We start from the raw sequence: 17,860 nt of genomic DNA, 5'->3' as shown, positions 1-17,860 counted from the left end.
GGAAAGCAGCACATACACCACCTTGAGCTCCTTCTGAGGAAAGGGAGAATATAAATTAAACTTTTAGATAAAATTAACATTAGCAAGTTTACTCCAGACCTATTGCTACCTTTTTCTGGATTTATGACCTATTTCTTCCTCCTTTCCTACCTTCCTCCTCACTCCACGTTCTCCACTCACCCCCTCTCCTTTCTGTATTCTTATTTTTACATACATTTCCCAACTCCTCTTCAACTGCTGTGCCATTCACTCACCAGTTTGAATGCAATATTGGACATAGAAATGTCAATTCAGTTGTAGAAAATGTATTATATTCTTGTTATATTCAATATCATAAAGGTATTTTTAGGGATAAAGCAACAGCAACAAGTAGTTTCTTTGTTGTGTAGCCAAGTACAGTAAAGGCATATACACACTTCCATCTCCTCCATGTTTCCCATGCATGGTTTACAGCAAATGAGAATCCGTGGAAAACCTGAATTGCCATTTGTTGCACTTCAGCTCTAAAGAGGAGGTTTTCATGGGGAAAGTCAGGAGCATGAGAAGTCATACATGGAGCTAAAGCTAAGTGTGGATACACCTTGTAAAAAGTACAGCAATCTGTCAAAATCAAAGGACCTATGTTAACCATGCCTTAAGTGTGCTTATTTCATACTCTTAACTTTTGAGAGGAGAGATGGTTACTGATTAAACTACTGTGAACTCACAAACTCTCAAGTCAGGTGTACAGTATAAATTCAATACTATCTTTTGTTTTGTCACTTTTGGAATGATCCAAAAGAGTTGGCCAGGTGTATTATAAAATCCAAACAATATATTAAATTATGCCCCACCATAGACTTTGAATGAATGGCAGGATATAATTTTTTTAAAAAAAAAGTGTACTAAATTAATGGGACGCAAAGCATCTTCATATCACAAATGCACATGCATGGGCTATGCCCAACTAACGTCAACTTAAGACTAAACCCACCAAAATTAATGGGTCAAAGTTAGTTAAATCCAGAGTAGACGCAGTGAAATCAAACATGACTAACACTGGATGTACTTCTGTGATTGCAGTTTACCTGAGAATAAGTCCCATCAACCTTCTTTTGAGTACACATGTAAATACCCAAACACACAAAATACACACTGCTGCATATTACTGTGTAATGTCTCATAAAAAAAACACCTTACAGTATTATGGAATAAAAGTTTGCTTGTATTACTAACGTAAACTCAAGAGTAGATGGGCATACATCCGATTTTAATTACACTCAACAGAAACTGATAATAATGACTAATTGTAATAGTATGCCAAACTGAGATTGAGAAGCTAGGAATATAACTAATTTAGCTCCAATAATCTAACATTTATTATTTACATCTGGATCTAACCGAGCTTGTTTTTTGTATTTTTAAATTATTTATACACTAGTTTTACATATTAACAGTTTTCCAAGGCAGTTTACAAGGGAATCTTAATACAACCACACAGGTTTTAAAAACAAGTATGCAGGAACTACCTCACAGCCCTTCAAGCCAAGACCTTGTTTCATTAACCTATGAAACATTAACGAAGCAGAGATACTCTGTACATGCACAGAGGAACTGCTGGCCTGACACACCATTCCAGAATCTGTCTTGACAATTAAAGGGTTTTAAACGAACCAAAAATATGTTTATTTCTTTTTTAAAAATCCTAAATGTGAGAGCTAAGAAAGCTGCCAACCCACCCCCACACCACTCCCCACTCTCACACACAAAACCCAAATCAAATATGCTCTTTGTACATGCACAGAGGCACCGCAGGCCTGAGACAACGCCCTTCCACCACCTGTCTTGATAAGGGTTTGATGATAACAGCAACGATTTTAAAATCCTGAACGTAATTATTATTTAAAAAATTAAATTAAAACATCCCAAAGAGTGCGGGAGCTATTAAGAAAGCGGGTCGACTCCGCCCCCCCACACACACACATAAAACACAACAAAAACTCGGAAGCGAATACTTGATTTGCGAAGGCACTCTGCACATGTGCAGAGGCACTGCAGACCTGAGAACTTGCCTTGATAATCTGAGGAAGGGCGAACCCCCTTTAAACCCAGCCCCCTCTTCCCAGCGCCCGCAGCCCCTTCTGTCCCGCCCACCAACCGACCGGTCCTAAGAGGCGTTGGTGCGACGGTTAAACGGCCTTTTATAGACCCCGGGAGGAGCACGTGCCCGCTGACCCCGCCCACAAGACACGCACCAACACACACAAAAAACCGCGGCTACGCCCTAACGGCTTTTTCCACCTTGCGAAGCGGCATTGGGGCGGGCCTCACAAAGAAAATAAAATCACTCCGCGCCACGTGTCGAAACTCGCCTTTCGATTCCCCGGCGCCGTTGGCCCTTTTTCTCACGCGGACCCCCCCCCAGCCTTTATTATTGTTTTTTTTGGGGGGGTTCGTATTCCTCGTCGCAAAAAACAAGTAAAACAATAATACGACGTTACGTTTAGGGATATTTTCCCCACGCGCGTGTTCTCTGCGGATGAACTCCCGTTGACGAATCACCCTCCCGCGCAACCGATTCGAAAGCGAGGAAGAAGCGCGCCGAGCTCTGATTGGTCCTCGTGACCTCCCCGTCCCTTCCCGCTCCTTCTGACAGGCATGATGCCGAACGTTTCCGAAGCCGGTCGGTTGCAAGCCGCCGGCGGCTCATTGGGAAGCGTACCCCGTATTTCCCCCGCTCGGCGAAAGAACCGAAAGCTATCGAGGAGTCCCGAAAGTTACCGAAGCGACCCGGAATTTTTGGACGCGTTCTGGAGAATGAGACTCAGGTGCGCTGGATTTAGAAGCGGTAGCAGAGCTCAGTATTTTTATCGTTAATAATAAAACAAAATGTTCTATTTTTTTCAGCGACCCCAAATAGTTAATTAATTAATTAATCAATCAATCAGTCAATGTCAGGACTGCAATCTAAAAAGACGCGGCATAAAGGAAAGCGGGATGGGGAGAGAAAAGGAAAGAGTTGATTTGATTTATTGTATTTCAATGCCGCTTTTCATTCAAATGAATCCCAAAGCGGCTTATAAACAATGACAAAATGTAATGCAGCATCACAAATAAAGCAGAAATCATATAAAATAATCAACAAAGCATTGATAAATCAATTAGTCTTTAAAACACTATTAATAAAGAAACAAACTCTGATTTATAATCATGGCCAGCTTGGACGAGAAACAGGTTTTTTTAATGAAAGAGAAAGAAAGAAAGAAAAAGAAAGAACCAACTAGCAACCCATAGTTCTTGAAAGTGGCTTTAATACACCTACTTAAATGCATGTGGCCCTGCTGATTGGCAATTGCTAACAGGCTGGCTTATGTTTTTAAGTTCTGCATGTGGCTAGGAAGCAATATATGTAACTCCCACCAGATGGAGCAGTGAATCAAGAAATCAGATAACAGCTGGTGTAAATTAAGATTACCCTCGACTTTTCTAAGCATCTGATTATGTTTGCCTAGCCAGTGATGGCCAAACTTGGCCCTCCAGCTGTTTTGGGACTACAAATCCCATCATCCCTGACCACTGGTCCTGTTAGCTCAGGATGATGGGAGTTGTAGTCCCCAAACATCTGGAGAGACAAGTTTGGCTATCACTGGAAACAGAAATGTTTTTGTTGTTGTTCAGTCGTTCAGTTCGTGTCTGACTCGTCGTGATCCCATGGACCAGAGCACGCCAGGCACGCCTATCCTTCACTGCCTCCCGCAGTTTTGGCCAAACTCATGTTAGTAGCTTCAAGAACACTGTCCAACCATCTCATCCTCTGTCGTCCCCCTTCTCCTTGTGCCCTTCATCTTTCCCAACATCAGGGTCTTTCTAGGGAGTCTTTTCTTCTCAGGAGTGGCCAAAGTACTGGAGCCTCACTTCAGGATCTGTCCTTCTAGTGAGCACTCAGGGCTGATTTCTTTAAGAATGGATAGGTTTGATCTTCTTGCAGTCCATGGGACTCTTAAGAGTCTCCTCCAGCACCACAATTCAAAAGCATCAATTCTTCGGCGACCAGTCTTCTTTATGGTCCAGCTCTCACTTCCATACATCACTACAGGGAAAACCATAGCTTTAACTATACGGACCTTTGTCGCAAGGTGATGTCTCTGCTTTTTAAGATGCTGTCTAGGTTTGTCATGCTTCCTCCCAAGAAGCAGGCGTCTTCTTATTTCGTGACTGCTGTCACCATCTGCAGTGATCATGGACCCAAGAAAGTGAAATCTCTCACTGCCTCCATTTCTTCCCCTTCTATTTGCCAGGAGGTGATGGGACCAGTGGCCATGATCTTAGTTTTTTTGATGTTGAGCTTCAGACCATATTTTGCGCTCTCCTCTTTCACCCTCATTAAAAGGTTCTTTAATTCTTCCTCACTTTCTGCCATCAAGGTTGTATCATCAGCATATCTGAGGTTGTTGATTCCCCCCCCCCTGCAATCTTAATTCCGGTTGGGGATTCATCCAGCCCAGCCTTTCGCATGATGAATTCTGCATATAAATTAAATACGCAGGGAGACAATGAGCGCTGCAACCCCAGAGTCGTCTGCCACTGGACCTAACAGTCAGGAGTACCTTTACCTTTACTGTAGGCTATGAGCATAACAAGAAGCTACAGTTAGGACTGGATATGGAACAACTGATTGGTTCAAAATTGGGAAAGGAGTATGACAAGGCTGCATATTGTCTCCCTGCTGGAGGAGACTTTTGAGAGTCCCATGGACTGCAAAAAGATCAAACTTATCCATCCTTAAAGAAATCAGCCCTGAGTGCTCACTGGAAGGGCAGGTCCTGAAGTTGAGGCTCCAGTACTTTGGCCACCTCATGAGAAGAGAAGACTCCCTAGAAAAAAACCCTGATGTTGGGAAAGATGGAGGGCACAAGGAGAAGGGGACAACAGAGGATGAGATGGTTGGACAGTGTTCTCGAAGCAACTAGCATGAGTTTGTCCAAAGTGTGGGAGGCAGTGAAAGATAGGGGTGCCTGGCATGCTCTGGTCCATGGGGTCATGAAGAGTCGGACACAACTGAACGACTGAACAACAACAACAATGAGCATAACCAGGATTTTGTGGGGGGTGGACAGGAGCTGGTTTGCGGGGAGCAGGACTTGTGTTGGGGGGGGCAGAACCGATGTGATTGGTCAGTTAAGTATTTCTATTGTTTTACATGATCTAGGGGGGACAGCTCCATTGGTTACATCCATGGAGAGGGTGCAAAGCTGGGTAAGTAGGGTGTTTGTTCTGGTTTCCTGAGGGTCAAACAGAGAGGAATGGATATCCACATTCAGCCCCCAGGCCTGTGGTTGACCACCCCTGGGATAGAATCTCATTTTAAAAACCACTTTTATCAAAGCATTTATGTTATAAACTGCATAATAGGTGCTTTGTTTTAAAGCACAGTCTGTGTGTTGTTGTTTTTTGCAGTTGGGAAAGTGATTGTGGAGGTTAAGAGGGTGAGATGAACCAATGTTTTAATATGAAGGCATGTAAACACCCAGCCAGCAAATCCGGATGTCCCTTGTTATATACCTGGTCCTTGGAGAAATCACAAAGCCTCCCTGCAGGCAAATTGGGGGAGAAGTTCAACCAGCAGGTCGTCCAGAGATCTAAGGCAACTGCTTCATGGGTTTTAGAATGATCTTGTCAGAGGGATCCTGGGGAGACTGGCTTGAATCCCCGGCCCCTGAGCAGAGCTCTCTCCCCACTACCACGAAAGAAAAAGAAAAAGAAAATCATTGCCATTTGGGTGCTGCTGTTTGACCATTAAAATCCAATTTTCTTTCTCTGTGCGAGGTTCTGGCCATAACTGCAACCCGGGGCAGTTACTGCTGCTGCTATGATCTCTGCCACAGTTCAGTTAGGTGGCCTTTTGTCTCAGCCTCAGTCCCCCATCTGCAATATGGGGGTAATGATACCAGCTAGCCTGCCTTCAAGGGCTGCCAGAAAGATTACTTGGTTGTGCATGTGCACTTTACGAAATGCTTAAGAGGAGAAGCATTCCCCCATGTATAAGCTGTGACTGTGCAGAGTTTTATTTGTGACATGCAAATTTTTCCGTTCTCCAATGTGCATTGTTTTCCTTATTTGCCTAAATGATGTTGTGTTTCTCTCTCTCTCTCTCTCTCTCCTCTCTCTCTCTCTCTCTCTCTCTCTCTCTCTTAGGGATTGTGTTCTTTTGTGGATTATTTTCATCTTATCTGGTTGTGTTGTAAACAGCCCTGTGATTTGCCCATTTCTCTATAAATTTATTTTCTTGATGGTTTTTCTATCACAGTCTTCTTACATGTCGATTTTACTACTATGATAGTTTGCCAAGGATATCATCCAGTTTGTGTTTGGTGGGATATCTTTTATGTACATTGGTTTATTGTTGTTATTAATTTTCTTTTGTCATTCTGTTCCAGAATCTTTTCAAATGGGTTTTTTTTTAAAGCGTTTTGCTTGCAATTGTTGCATAATTGTTGCATAATTAGAAGAACTGAGAAAGCTGATGGTTTTTGTTGCTTGTTCATGTGATATTGTTCAAACCAAGTACTGTACAGATGAGGATGGTATCCAAATCATATAAATCAGAGGTCGGCAACCTAAGGCCCATGGGCTGGAAGCAGCCCATGAGGGTTGGTTAACTGGTCCATGAGCCACCCTCGAACCAAGCTGCCCGCTTGGCGAGTCCCTGCGCGCTGCGCTAAACCGGTACAGCGCGGGGACTCTCTTCTGCAGTGCCGGAAATCGCTTCTGCGCAGGAGCAATTTCCAGTGTCAGAAGCATGCACAGAAGCAATTTCCGGTGCTGTGGACATGCGCAGATGCAATTTCTGGCATCGCGCTGCGCCGCTCTGGCCCAGGAGTGATCCGGCCCATGCCTGGTAAGCCCGGCCAACCCCTGATCTAAATCCATTCATTTCTGCTTGCTTCTTTCAGTTATTGGGAAGGAGAGAGAGAAACGCTGTGCTGCACCCTGAAACGATGCTCAACTCTCTCCCCAGCATAACTTCAGAAGCGGCACATTCATGCTTCCCTGTGCTCAATCTTACGGACTAGGAACTTGGGTTTAAAAAACCAACAAGAAATTGAAAGCCGAGATGATTTGAATGCTGAATTACGAACCGAAAGGCACTTGTCTGAGGTTCGTGCAGAGAACTATGGAATAATTATACACACAGCTCTGGGTATGTGGCAAGACTCCAACTATATCAATAAACACATCACCTGTATCCTGTATGAAAAAGAATTGGCTGGTTCTTTGCTTTGATGTTTGTTTTGCCTCCATGATGCAGCTGGCTGTGTGTATGTGTGCATGGGGAAAGTGGGAGGGAGGGGGGGGGGACGACACTGGTCTGTGCTGCCTCCTGTTGCTTACAATAAGCCATTTCCCATACATGTCATCTCCAAAGCAGAGGGGATAGAGAGGAGGGAAGACCATATGGAAGCAGAACAAAGAAAACAGAACAAAAAAGAAATCGGGGGAACTTTCAAAAAGTCCATTTGATGTGCAAGTATAAACAGGAAAATGATGCCTTGGGACTCAGGAGCCAGGAATTGCACCATCAGACAGCTGTTAGCTTATGTTGTTTAATACCACAGTGAGACCCAGCGCAACAGTGTTTTTTTTTCAGACTTTCTGGCTTGTTGGGGAGTCATATGCACATCAACCTGCCTCTCAAGGAACAGAGATGTGGAAGCTCTGGCCCTCTAGACCAGGGGTCTGCAACCTTTAAGACCAAAAGAGCCACTTGGAAACCGTTTCCGAAGGGAAAAAACAAACTGGGAGCCGCAAAACCATTGCGACATTTAAAACAAATATAACACTGCATTTTATTTTTAAAAATCCGATTTAAATTTTAAAAAATCTGATTTAAATAAAAAAAAAATCGATTTTTTTTTTTTTAATCATTCATTTTTATCCACCCTGGGGACCACTACCAGGTCACAGCCTGATCCAAGGTGGGTTGCAACAGCATACAAATATTTGATTTGTTGTTGTTGTTTTTTAAAAAAATGAGTCCTCAACTGCACACTTGTGTTAAATGTTTGTCCCATGTCTTATTGAAGACTGCTGGCTTTTACAATAATCTTAGTGTCTTTTACCCTTAATATTCCAGACCAGAGGCTATGTTCACCTCTTCCAACCTCCTCTCTTGCTAAATAAAGCACAGAATTGCACCAGAGAAGCCTGTGATGTTTGTGCTGACTTGCATACAGGTGGCTGTAGTAGTTCATAGTGTTCAAACCTTTTTAGGGGAGTTCCCTGCCCCCTTAATTACAATGGCGATAGATTTTGCACATGAACACAGATCCAAGTTAGGACTCCTCTCTTCCACGCCAACACGTGCTTTGTCAAGGCTCCCCTAACACGCACTCAGGACAGAGGAAAAACTGCAAAACGTCCCGGCCTTGCTCCGGGGCGGAGAGAGACGCGCGCCCGCAAGAGCGCGGTCTGAGGCTGCGAGCGGAACCAGGAGCGAAGGAGGCAGCGGCAGGGAAACAGGCGCCGCTTCCTCGACCATTTTTAAAAAGAGGGCTTCCCCCCTCGCCCGCCACCCGCTGCCCCTGGCCCAGCCCGCAGCTGCCTACCTCGTCGTCGCCTCGACGCAGCAGCAAGCAGCCTTCCGAGAGGAACCGCGGCCAGCCCTCCCCCGCGGTCCCATGACCCAGCCGAGGAGTCCTGGCCTCCAGTGCCCGTGCAGGGACGCGTCTGAAGGCCCCCTTCCTGCCCCCATCCCGTCCCGCCTCCCAGCTGCCTCTGGATGCTGCGGGGTCCCACATACCCGCCGACCCCGGAGCTCCCCTGTCCGCCCCAAGGCCGCCTCCCACGCTAGGAAGACTCCCGGAGCTGGGCAGGGTTGGTCCCGCCAGGCAGGCTCGGGGGGCGGCCTCTCCCATGGGCGCCTGCTTCGGAGGCGGAGGCGGGGTCTTCAAAGTTCCCCCTCCCGCTCGCCCAGCTCCATCTCTTCCCGAAGGAGCGTGCGCGCCTCAGGCGCGCTCCCCGCCAGAGCCCTCGGCTGAGCTGCGCCACCTCTACTGCGTCCCCACCGCCTCCGAGCCCCGCTGCCCCGCTGTTCAAGGCCAGGTGATCCTGGGTACGCCCCTGAGCAGCGCCCTCAGCCTCCGGAGGGCGGGCCGCCGGCCAGCTGGAGGGCGGTCGCTGCCAGCTGGAGAAGTGGGCGGGCGTATCCGCCCCGGAGCCCCGGAGCCGCGGCAGCCGTGTAAAAGAGCCGCATGCGGCTCCGGAGCCGCAGGTTGCTGACCCCCGCTCTAGACGGTGATTTATTTGTTTGTTTCATTTAACAGCATTTCCAGCCACTTCATATTTCCAAAATGAAATAAATTTCTAAGCGGTGTACAATATAAAAGCAATATCCATTTACAAATGCCACCTAAAAGCTGGGAAACAACAGTATAAAAACGTGCAAAAGCAATTAAAACAAGGACTTGGGGTGGTATTCATGCATATAAAACAAGGTTCGGTCTTATGGGTCAGGGAAAGCCTAGACAATTATTATCATTTATCTTTATTATATGTTTGTTTATACCCCACCTCTTTCCCTGACAGGGACTCAAGGAGGCTTGCAAATTAAAATAAGAACAGCTGAAAACATGGGTGGTGGGCACCAATTATTAAAAAGAATTAAACATTAATAGCCACTGGTCCCATCACTTCCTGGGGAAGAAATGGGAAGGGGAAGAAATGGAGGCAGTGAGAGATTTCACTTTCTTGGGTTCCATGATCACTGCAGATGGTGACAGCAGTCACGAAATTAGAAGACGCCTGCTTCTTGGGAGAAAAGCAATGACAAACCTAGACAGCATCTTAAAAAGCAAAGACGTCACCTTGCCGACAAAGGTCCGTATAGTTAAAGCTATGGTTTTCCCAGTAGTGATGTATGAAAGTGAGAGATGGACCATAAAGAAGACTGATCGCCGAAGAATTGATGCTTTTGAATTATGGTGCTGGAGGAGACTCTTGAGAGTCCCATGGACTGCAAAAAGATCAAACCTATCCATTCTTATAGAAATCAGCCCTGAGTGCTCACTAGAAGGACAGATCCTGAAGTTGAGGCTCCAGTACTTTGGCCACCTCATGAGAAGAGAAGACTACCTGGAAAAGACCCTGATGTTGGGAAAGATGGAGGGCACAAGGAGAAGGGGACGACAGAGGATGAGATGGTTGGACAGTGTTCTCGAAGCTACTATCATGAGTTTGGCCAAACTGCGAGAGGCAGTGAAGTATAGGCGTGCCTGGCGTGCTCTGGTCCATGGGGTCACGAAGAGTTGGACACGACTGAACGACTGAACAACAACAACAAGAAGAAGAATTAAAACATACCTGTACATAAGATCTACTAAGAACCCACAGATTAATTACAATAAAAAACAGCACAGCACCAGCCCTTTCATTAAAAGCTGTCCGTTCGCCAAAGCCTGTTGGAACAGGGTCTTTATCTGCAGAAGGACCACAAGGAGGGAGACAGTGTAGCTTCTCCAAGGAGGGATTCCCAAAGTCTGGGAGCAGCCACCAAGAAGGTCCTCTCCTGCATCCCCACCAAGCCTGCCTGTGAGGGTGACCGACAGAAGGGACTTCCTAGAAAAACTCAGAACCCGGATGAGGGAGAGATATCAATGACTTCCTTTCTTCTCTCTCCATGTTTCATTTTACATATCTTATATTCCTGCATATTTAACAAAAACGATACCAATCGGTTTTTCATGATTACACACACCATGTCTTGTTTTTGATTATGTGGGGTGGGGCTTACCTGCCCCCCCCCCAATATTTCATTGACGTTGGCAATCCTGAGAGAATAGGACAAGCGATTTTAGGGACCAGGCAATCTAATTCTAGAGGGGAAATGAGGAAACTAATGTTACCAGCCATTTCTTCCCGTCTCTGGCCCGTTCTTGTTTAAGCTGGGCCTAAGCAAATTCCACTGCGCAGCTGTGGTTAAGGCTTAAAAAACAAGCACACCCAATTCCTTCACCTCAGCTAAGTTCATTTTCTGCTGTTGTTGTTGCTGCTGCTGTTGATGGCAATGAGCGCCCAGCCTCGGGCCCAGAGCACTCCTCGTAAACATCAGGAAATACCCGAAGCTGCTGAGAGGATTAAAGCTCTTGATATGAACCTTAGATCTCTGCTTTAAAGCCCTGGCGTACAGCAAATCTGGCAACATGGTAGAGGAAGGAGTAATTGCCCAAATATGTTTTCTTGAGTTGCAAAAACTGCTTTTGACACGTTTGCTTGGGGGGGGGGGGACACCTCTGCTGGTGATGTGCATGATGATAAATAGGCTGGTGATGTGGTGGTTTTCTAGAATGAGCTCCATCAGCCTTCAGGTACCCATCTAAGGTGGCTCAAATTTTAAGGGAACCAATTCTTGAGATCTCTCTCTGTCTCTCTCGGAGTTAGCAAGATGCAGTGTGGCGCAGGTCAGATGTGCTGCAAGGTCGCCAACATACTGCTGGACTGAAATTGTCCGCTGGGTCTCAAACTTTCACTGAGTTAGGGACTTTCCCTGCGTGCGAAGAAGGGCTGTGGTGGATTGAGCAGACGAGACCAAGAGTGGGTCCATTGGTCAAGAAGGCGGTTTCTGCAACCTGCTGAAGGAGAGCTTGATCCTAAACCTCTGCTGCCTTGCAGGATATATTGGATACTTGCAAAGGTGCATGCCTTTGGTTTTTACCACTTTAACACTCAGAGCTCCCCCCATCACAGACCTCCAGTTCCCAGCACACATAAACTACAGTTCCCAGGATTCCTTAGGTGGAGCCATATGCTTTAAATGCATTGGGTTGTATTAAATGCTATTTCTAATCAAGAGTTGGCCCTTTAGATTTCCTAGGTATGCCTAAACTAAATTCATTTCCATGGTCTACTCTGGATGGAACAGAGTTGGCTGCAACTCATTGTGTGGATGCAACCTTAGTGGAAATAATATAAAATACACATACTAGAAGTCTTATATACAGCATTACATGGGAAATTCTGTTGTTGTTGTTGTTTAGTCATTCAGTCGTGTCTGACTCTTTGTGATCCCATGGACCAGAGCACGCCAGGCACTCCTGTCTTCCACTGCTTCCCGCAGTTTGGCCAAACTCATGTTAGTAGCTTCAAGAACACTGTCCAACCATCTCATCCTCTGTCGTCCCCTTCTCCTTGTTCCCTCCATCTTTCCCAGCATCGGGGTCTTTTCCAGGGAGTCTTCTCTTCTCATGAAGTGGCCAAAGTATTGGACCCTCAGCTTCAGGATCTGTCCTTCCAGTGAGCACTCAGAGCTGATTTCCTTCAGAATGGATAGGTTTGATCTTCTTGCAGTCCCTGGGACTCTCAAGAGTCTCCTCAAGCACCATAATTCAAAAGCATCAATTCTTCGGCGATCAGCCTTTTTATGGTCCAGCTCTCACTTCCATACATCACTACTGGGAAAACCATAGCTTTAACTATACGGACCTTTGTCGGCAAGGTGATGTCTCTGCTTTTTAAGATGCTGTCTAGGTTTGTCATCGCTTTTCTCCCAAGAAGCAGGCGTCTTCTAAGAAAACCCTGAGTTTTGAACTCAGCGGTCAACCTCAATGCAGCTCTGAAAGGTTCTCTCTGCCGTCTTGTTTCAAAACAGCACCCAGTTGTATCCCAACATAGATGAAAACCTAATTCTTGGTCTTAGGAACCTTCATACAAAATTTGGTTATGATATCTTCAGAGATCTCCGAATGCATAGTGAAGAGACATGTTTTTATAAAAAATTTAGTGGGTGCATGTGTGTTATTTATATAAACCATCAGCTGGATGGTTCCCCAGCTGAGCCTGTAACTCAAGAGTGCCAAAAGTATTTGTCCTACATTTAGGCCCCCATGGGGTGGGGCAGGAATATAAAATCAGGGCCTCATACTGCAAAAACTTGTTTGGGATTCAGGCATTGTGAATCTGACCTTCACATTCAGCTTCCCAGAACTGTCAGACACTTTGGGAATAATCTAGGGTACCTACCTACCTGTCTGTCTCTAGCTAGCTAGCTATTCCTTTTTCAAAATAAATAAATAAAATTATTTCCCAACTTCTAAAGGTTTTTTGTTTTTAGCTTGCTGTGTGTTTGAAATCACTTCAGGGGGGAAATGGTGGTGGCCAGCAGAGAGTGCCTCTTTTTGAAAGACATTCCTTTGTTAAATTCCTTCCCCAAGGGGACGGAGGGTTGGGAAAGAGAGTGGTTCTCAAACACCTGGGGGCAGCAACGGACTCTTTCCAAATGACCTAATAAATTCTCAAAGTGTTACAATGCCTGATTTGTCAGCCTCTGCCTCATCAGCTATTTATGGAGTGCTTGTAAACTGGGAGCCAAATGTGCTTGCACCCCTCTCCCCACCCACCTCCGATAAATGCTTGCTTGTCCTTTTTGTTCTTTGAATGTTTCATAGGCTTTTATCCTATTCTGTCAGGGGGGGGGCAGGGGCTGATTATAATTTGATGCATCTATTTCATTTCTCAGAGTGGGTAATAATACGGCAGTAAGGGGGGAAGCAGAACATCAGGGGGGATTGGGGGGGCTGGAGGGGAGAGATTGCAGGAACTTTCCAAACAGGGCTGACCAATGACTTCTGTCACTTGAGATTATGGACAGGATACTTCTTCTTCCTTGGTGATCATTTGTAGCCGAGTAAGATTGTCTTCCATAAACACAGTTTTAACGATGAGTCCGTAAGCGACTGTGGAGGCCAATTCTGGATCCACATGTCCTTCCACAGTGGGGACATTGGTTTCTGGGCGGGAGTTCATCATGGTGTGGATTTGCCAAGCGTGCCTTCCTCTTAGCATATTTCTCCCTTGCGTCTTCAAAGCCCATGACACCTTTGGTAAAGGCTGTTCTCCAACTGGAGCAGTCGCAGGCCAGTGTTTCCCAGTTGTTGGTGTTTATACTACATTTTTTAAGGTTTGCCTTGAGACAGTCTTTAAACCTCTTTTGTTGACCACCAGCATTACGCTTTCCATTTTAAAGTTTGGGATAGAGTAGTTGCTTTGGAAGACAATCATCAGGCATCCACACAACATGACCAGTCCAACGAAGTTGATCTTGAAGAATCATTGCTTCAACACTGGTGATCTTTGCTTCTTCCAGTACACTGATATTAGTTCGCCTGTCTTCCCAAGTGATGTGTAAAAATTTTCGGAGACACCGTTGATGGAATCTTTTGAGGAGTTGGAGATGGCATTTGTAAGTGGTTTACAAGTGTGTGCAAAGGCCGACTGAGCTGCCAGTGGATCCCTGGTGAAGGGAGAGTATTCTTCATTACATCTGAGACAAAGCACCTTAAAGAACTTTCTGATTCCTTATGCTCCTCCTGGATCCCAAGATCCTCTGATGTGGCACCTGAGGTTCAGCAGGCCATTTCCAGGGGCAAAGCCTTCTGTGTGGCAGACAATAGGAGCTGGGCCTTTCTGCTCCAGCGTATCTTTCAGCCAAAGAAAATAGAAATCTTCTTCGCTTTTAACTCACTGCTGAACAGGCTATTGCAGGATAAGAAGGCTACTGTCATCTCCAGATCTCTAAAGAGCTGTCCCATGAAAGATGGAACAAGCTTGTTTTCTCCTACTCCACAGGGTAAGACCAGAAAGGAGATTCCGAATGAACATCAGGAAGAACTTTCCGGTGGTAAGAGCTGTTTTGTCAGCGGAAAGGACAATGGACTTCCTCAGGAAGTTGTGGGCTCTCCTTCACTGGAGGTTTTTAAGCAGGGTGGCCATCTGCCATGGATCATAGAATCATAGAGTTGGAAGGGACCCAAGGGTCATCTACTCCAACCCCCTCCAATGTTTTTTTTTAAAAAATAATAATATTAATTTTCAACTCCAATAATCCAATAAGAGCCTCATTATAATGATGCCAAATTATAATACAATTACTAATACCGATCATTCAGATACCAAATTATATAATTTATGTGCCCCCCCCCCCCCGCATGCAAGTATTGATGGTTTGATGATTTACCTTACTTCTGCGTTCCAAAATCTTATTAATTTCAGTTACACTCCGGTCAAAATAACAACCCCTTATACAACAACTGCAATATTAACAACTTCCATTCGTATTGACACATTTAATGATTTATAAAAATCGTTTATCATTGGTTGGATGCAGTTCTCAGAGGCATCACCAACCTACCAGTCCCCCACAATGCCTTTCCAGGTGGGCCATGAAGTTTTGCAAGGGCTAAAGAATATTTCGGGTCCTAGCGATTGCCTGGAGCAGTGCGTGTCAAGGCGGTGGCTTGGTGGTTGAGCATCTAACTTTTATCCAGGTTCAATCCCCATCACCTCCAGGCAGGACTGGGAATGTCTCCTGCCTGAAACCCATGAGAGGTGCTGCCAGTTTGAGCAGACAATACTGAGCTAGATGGACCAGCGGCCTGATAAGGCAGCTTTCCATGTTCCCCCTTCTTCAAGGCGCTAAGGCAGGGATCAGCAAACTTTTTCGTCTGGGGGCCGGTCCACTGTCCAACAGACCTTGTGGGGGGCCAGACTATATTTTGAAAAATATACATACCCTGCAAACCGGTCCCACAGATGCCTCCGAATCTGGAGGAGGAAAGCACTCTGCATGTGCTCAAGGGTCCACGGGGTGGATTTACAAGCCTGGGGGGGCCACATCCGGCCCCCGGGCCTTAGTTTGCTGACCCCTGCGCTAAGGCCTGCCGTCCTTCCTTGCTTTCCGGTGTCCATGTTTATTGCTTCAGCCACGACTGTTCTCTGCCTCCCTTGCCCACATCCCCACTTCCCGCCCTTCTCCAGGAGGTGTTTATTTGTGTAGCTATGAGGGCAGTAGTACAGAGAGCATGCTTTGAGCAATCCCATGTCCCATCCCTGGTGTTTCCAGAGGAACAGGTCAAGCCGCAGGTGGTGGGGGAACAAACTCTGCCCCAAGCACTTGAGCGTCAATCGCCCTGTCAGAACAGAACAAAATTTGCTACAGGTAGGTAACCGTGTTGGTCTGCCATAGTCAAAACAAAATAAAAAAATTCCTTCCAGTAGCACCTTTGTTTTTTATTTTGTTAAAATTTGCCACTACAGCTTCAAAACTTTTGCTAGCTGCCCTCCATCTCCACTTGGACTATGCATTGGTTTCGCTTTTTTGTTTTTAAGAAGCCAGCATTATAGCTACAAATGCAGAATTCAGCACACATTGCTGCAGCTTTAGCTTATTAAGCGTCTGCTGCAACTGAACAAATTTATAAATGGTGGCGGCAGGGAGGGGCCCTTAAAAACAGTCAACCTGTGGATACAGGTGCAGGTGTGACTTGTCAATTTTTATTTTTATTTTAAAGGCCATTTAGTTCTGAAATCTAGTCTGTTGGCCTTTAAGTTTGGCAAGGGCTAGCTTTATTTTCTTACCGGGTTGTGTCCGCCTATGCTCTACTCTAGAGCAGACCCATTGAAATGAACGGACCTTTTGTTGTTGTTCAGTCGTGTCCGACTCTACGTGACCCCATGGACCAGAGCACGCCAGGCACACCTATCTTTCACTGCCTCTCGCAGTTTGGCCAAACTCATGCTAGTCGCTTCGAGAACACTGTCCAACCATCTCATCCTCTGTCATCCCCTTCTCCTTGTGCCCTCCATCTTTCCCAACATCAGGGTCTTTTCTAGGGAGTCTTCTCTTCACATGAGGTGGCCAAAGTACTGGAGCCTCAACTTCAGGATCTGCCCTTCCAGTGAGCACTCGGGGCTGATTTCTTTAAGGATGGATAAGTTTGATCTTCTTGCAGTCCATGGGACTCTCAAGAGTCTCCTCCAGCACCATAATTCAAAAGCATCCATTCTTCGGCGATCAGTCTTCTTTATGGTCCTTAGGCCCCATCTCCACTATACATCTAAAGCAGTGTCATACTACTTTAAACAGTTGGACACAACTCTGTATTGGTTTCTGTGTCGCTTTTTATTGTTACAGTATTTCAAGCCAAGTTCATGTGTTGGGAGCATTCAGAAAGCAATTGGATTTTCTAGCTCTTTCAGGATCTGTCGCTTCGACGGCGTCAAAGAACTGGCCTAGTCAGGCTGGCAAAGGGCAAATCATAGTATGTGGTCCGGTTTCTGTGCACAGTTCGAAACAAGGCGGTTGGCTTCTGAATTGGGGAATTTGGCGTTTTCGGAGTGCTGGTGTGATGCTATGCACAGTCTCATAGCCTTTCCGATTCATGGAGGGGGCAGTGCGAGGGGGGGGGAGCGTTGTGAAAAAGGAAAGTGCACGGAAAGGGGGGGCGGGTAGCTTAAAAAGCAAACCTGAACACTTTTGAGGCTATACAGGGAAAGTGAGAAACGGTCCCCCCTGCTGGGGTAGCTGATGAATAATCCGCAGATATCAAGCTGAGCGCTCAGCTCAGAGCGGCTGGTATTCCATACTAACACTAATCAACCGGTATGAAACATCCATTTTAAACGCAAATGAGAAGGGGGGGAGGCTTTTCAACCAAGACCCAAAGAAGAGATTGGAAGGGGGTGGGAGGGAGAAGAGTTCAAAGCTCAACCCGTCTCTCTGTTTCTTTCTCTGTGTGTCTTTAGAAAGCAAAAAAATAAAAAATAAAAAATATGGCTGATTAGTTATTGTAAAGGAGGGGGGAGTTATGGAGAATGCTGGAAACCCTTTTCTGAAAACCAGACTTAAAACACACACAAACATACAAGGAGGTGGCTTCTCTTGAGACAGGGGTGACAAGCAGAGCCTGCCGCACAAGGTTCCAGTGTTGTACAAGGCACGCCCTTTCCCAAGATACTCCATTCCATCTCTCTCACACACAACATCCCATGCGCCTTGAGCACGCTCAGTTCTCATTGGTCTGTTTTGGATTCACCCCACCCAATTAGGGTT

Source organism: Lacerta agilis, chromosome 17 (genome assembly GCF_009819535.1).
Source record: "Lacerta agilis isolate rLacAgi1 chromosome 17, rLacAgi1.pri, whole genome shotgun sequence".
NCBI classification, from domain to species: domain Eukaryota; kingdom Metazoa; phylum Chordata; class Lepidosauria; order Squamata; family Lacertidae; genus Lacerta; species Lacerta agilis.
This window is presented reverse-complemented; position numbering follows the sequence as displayed.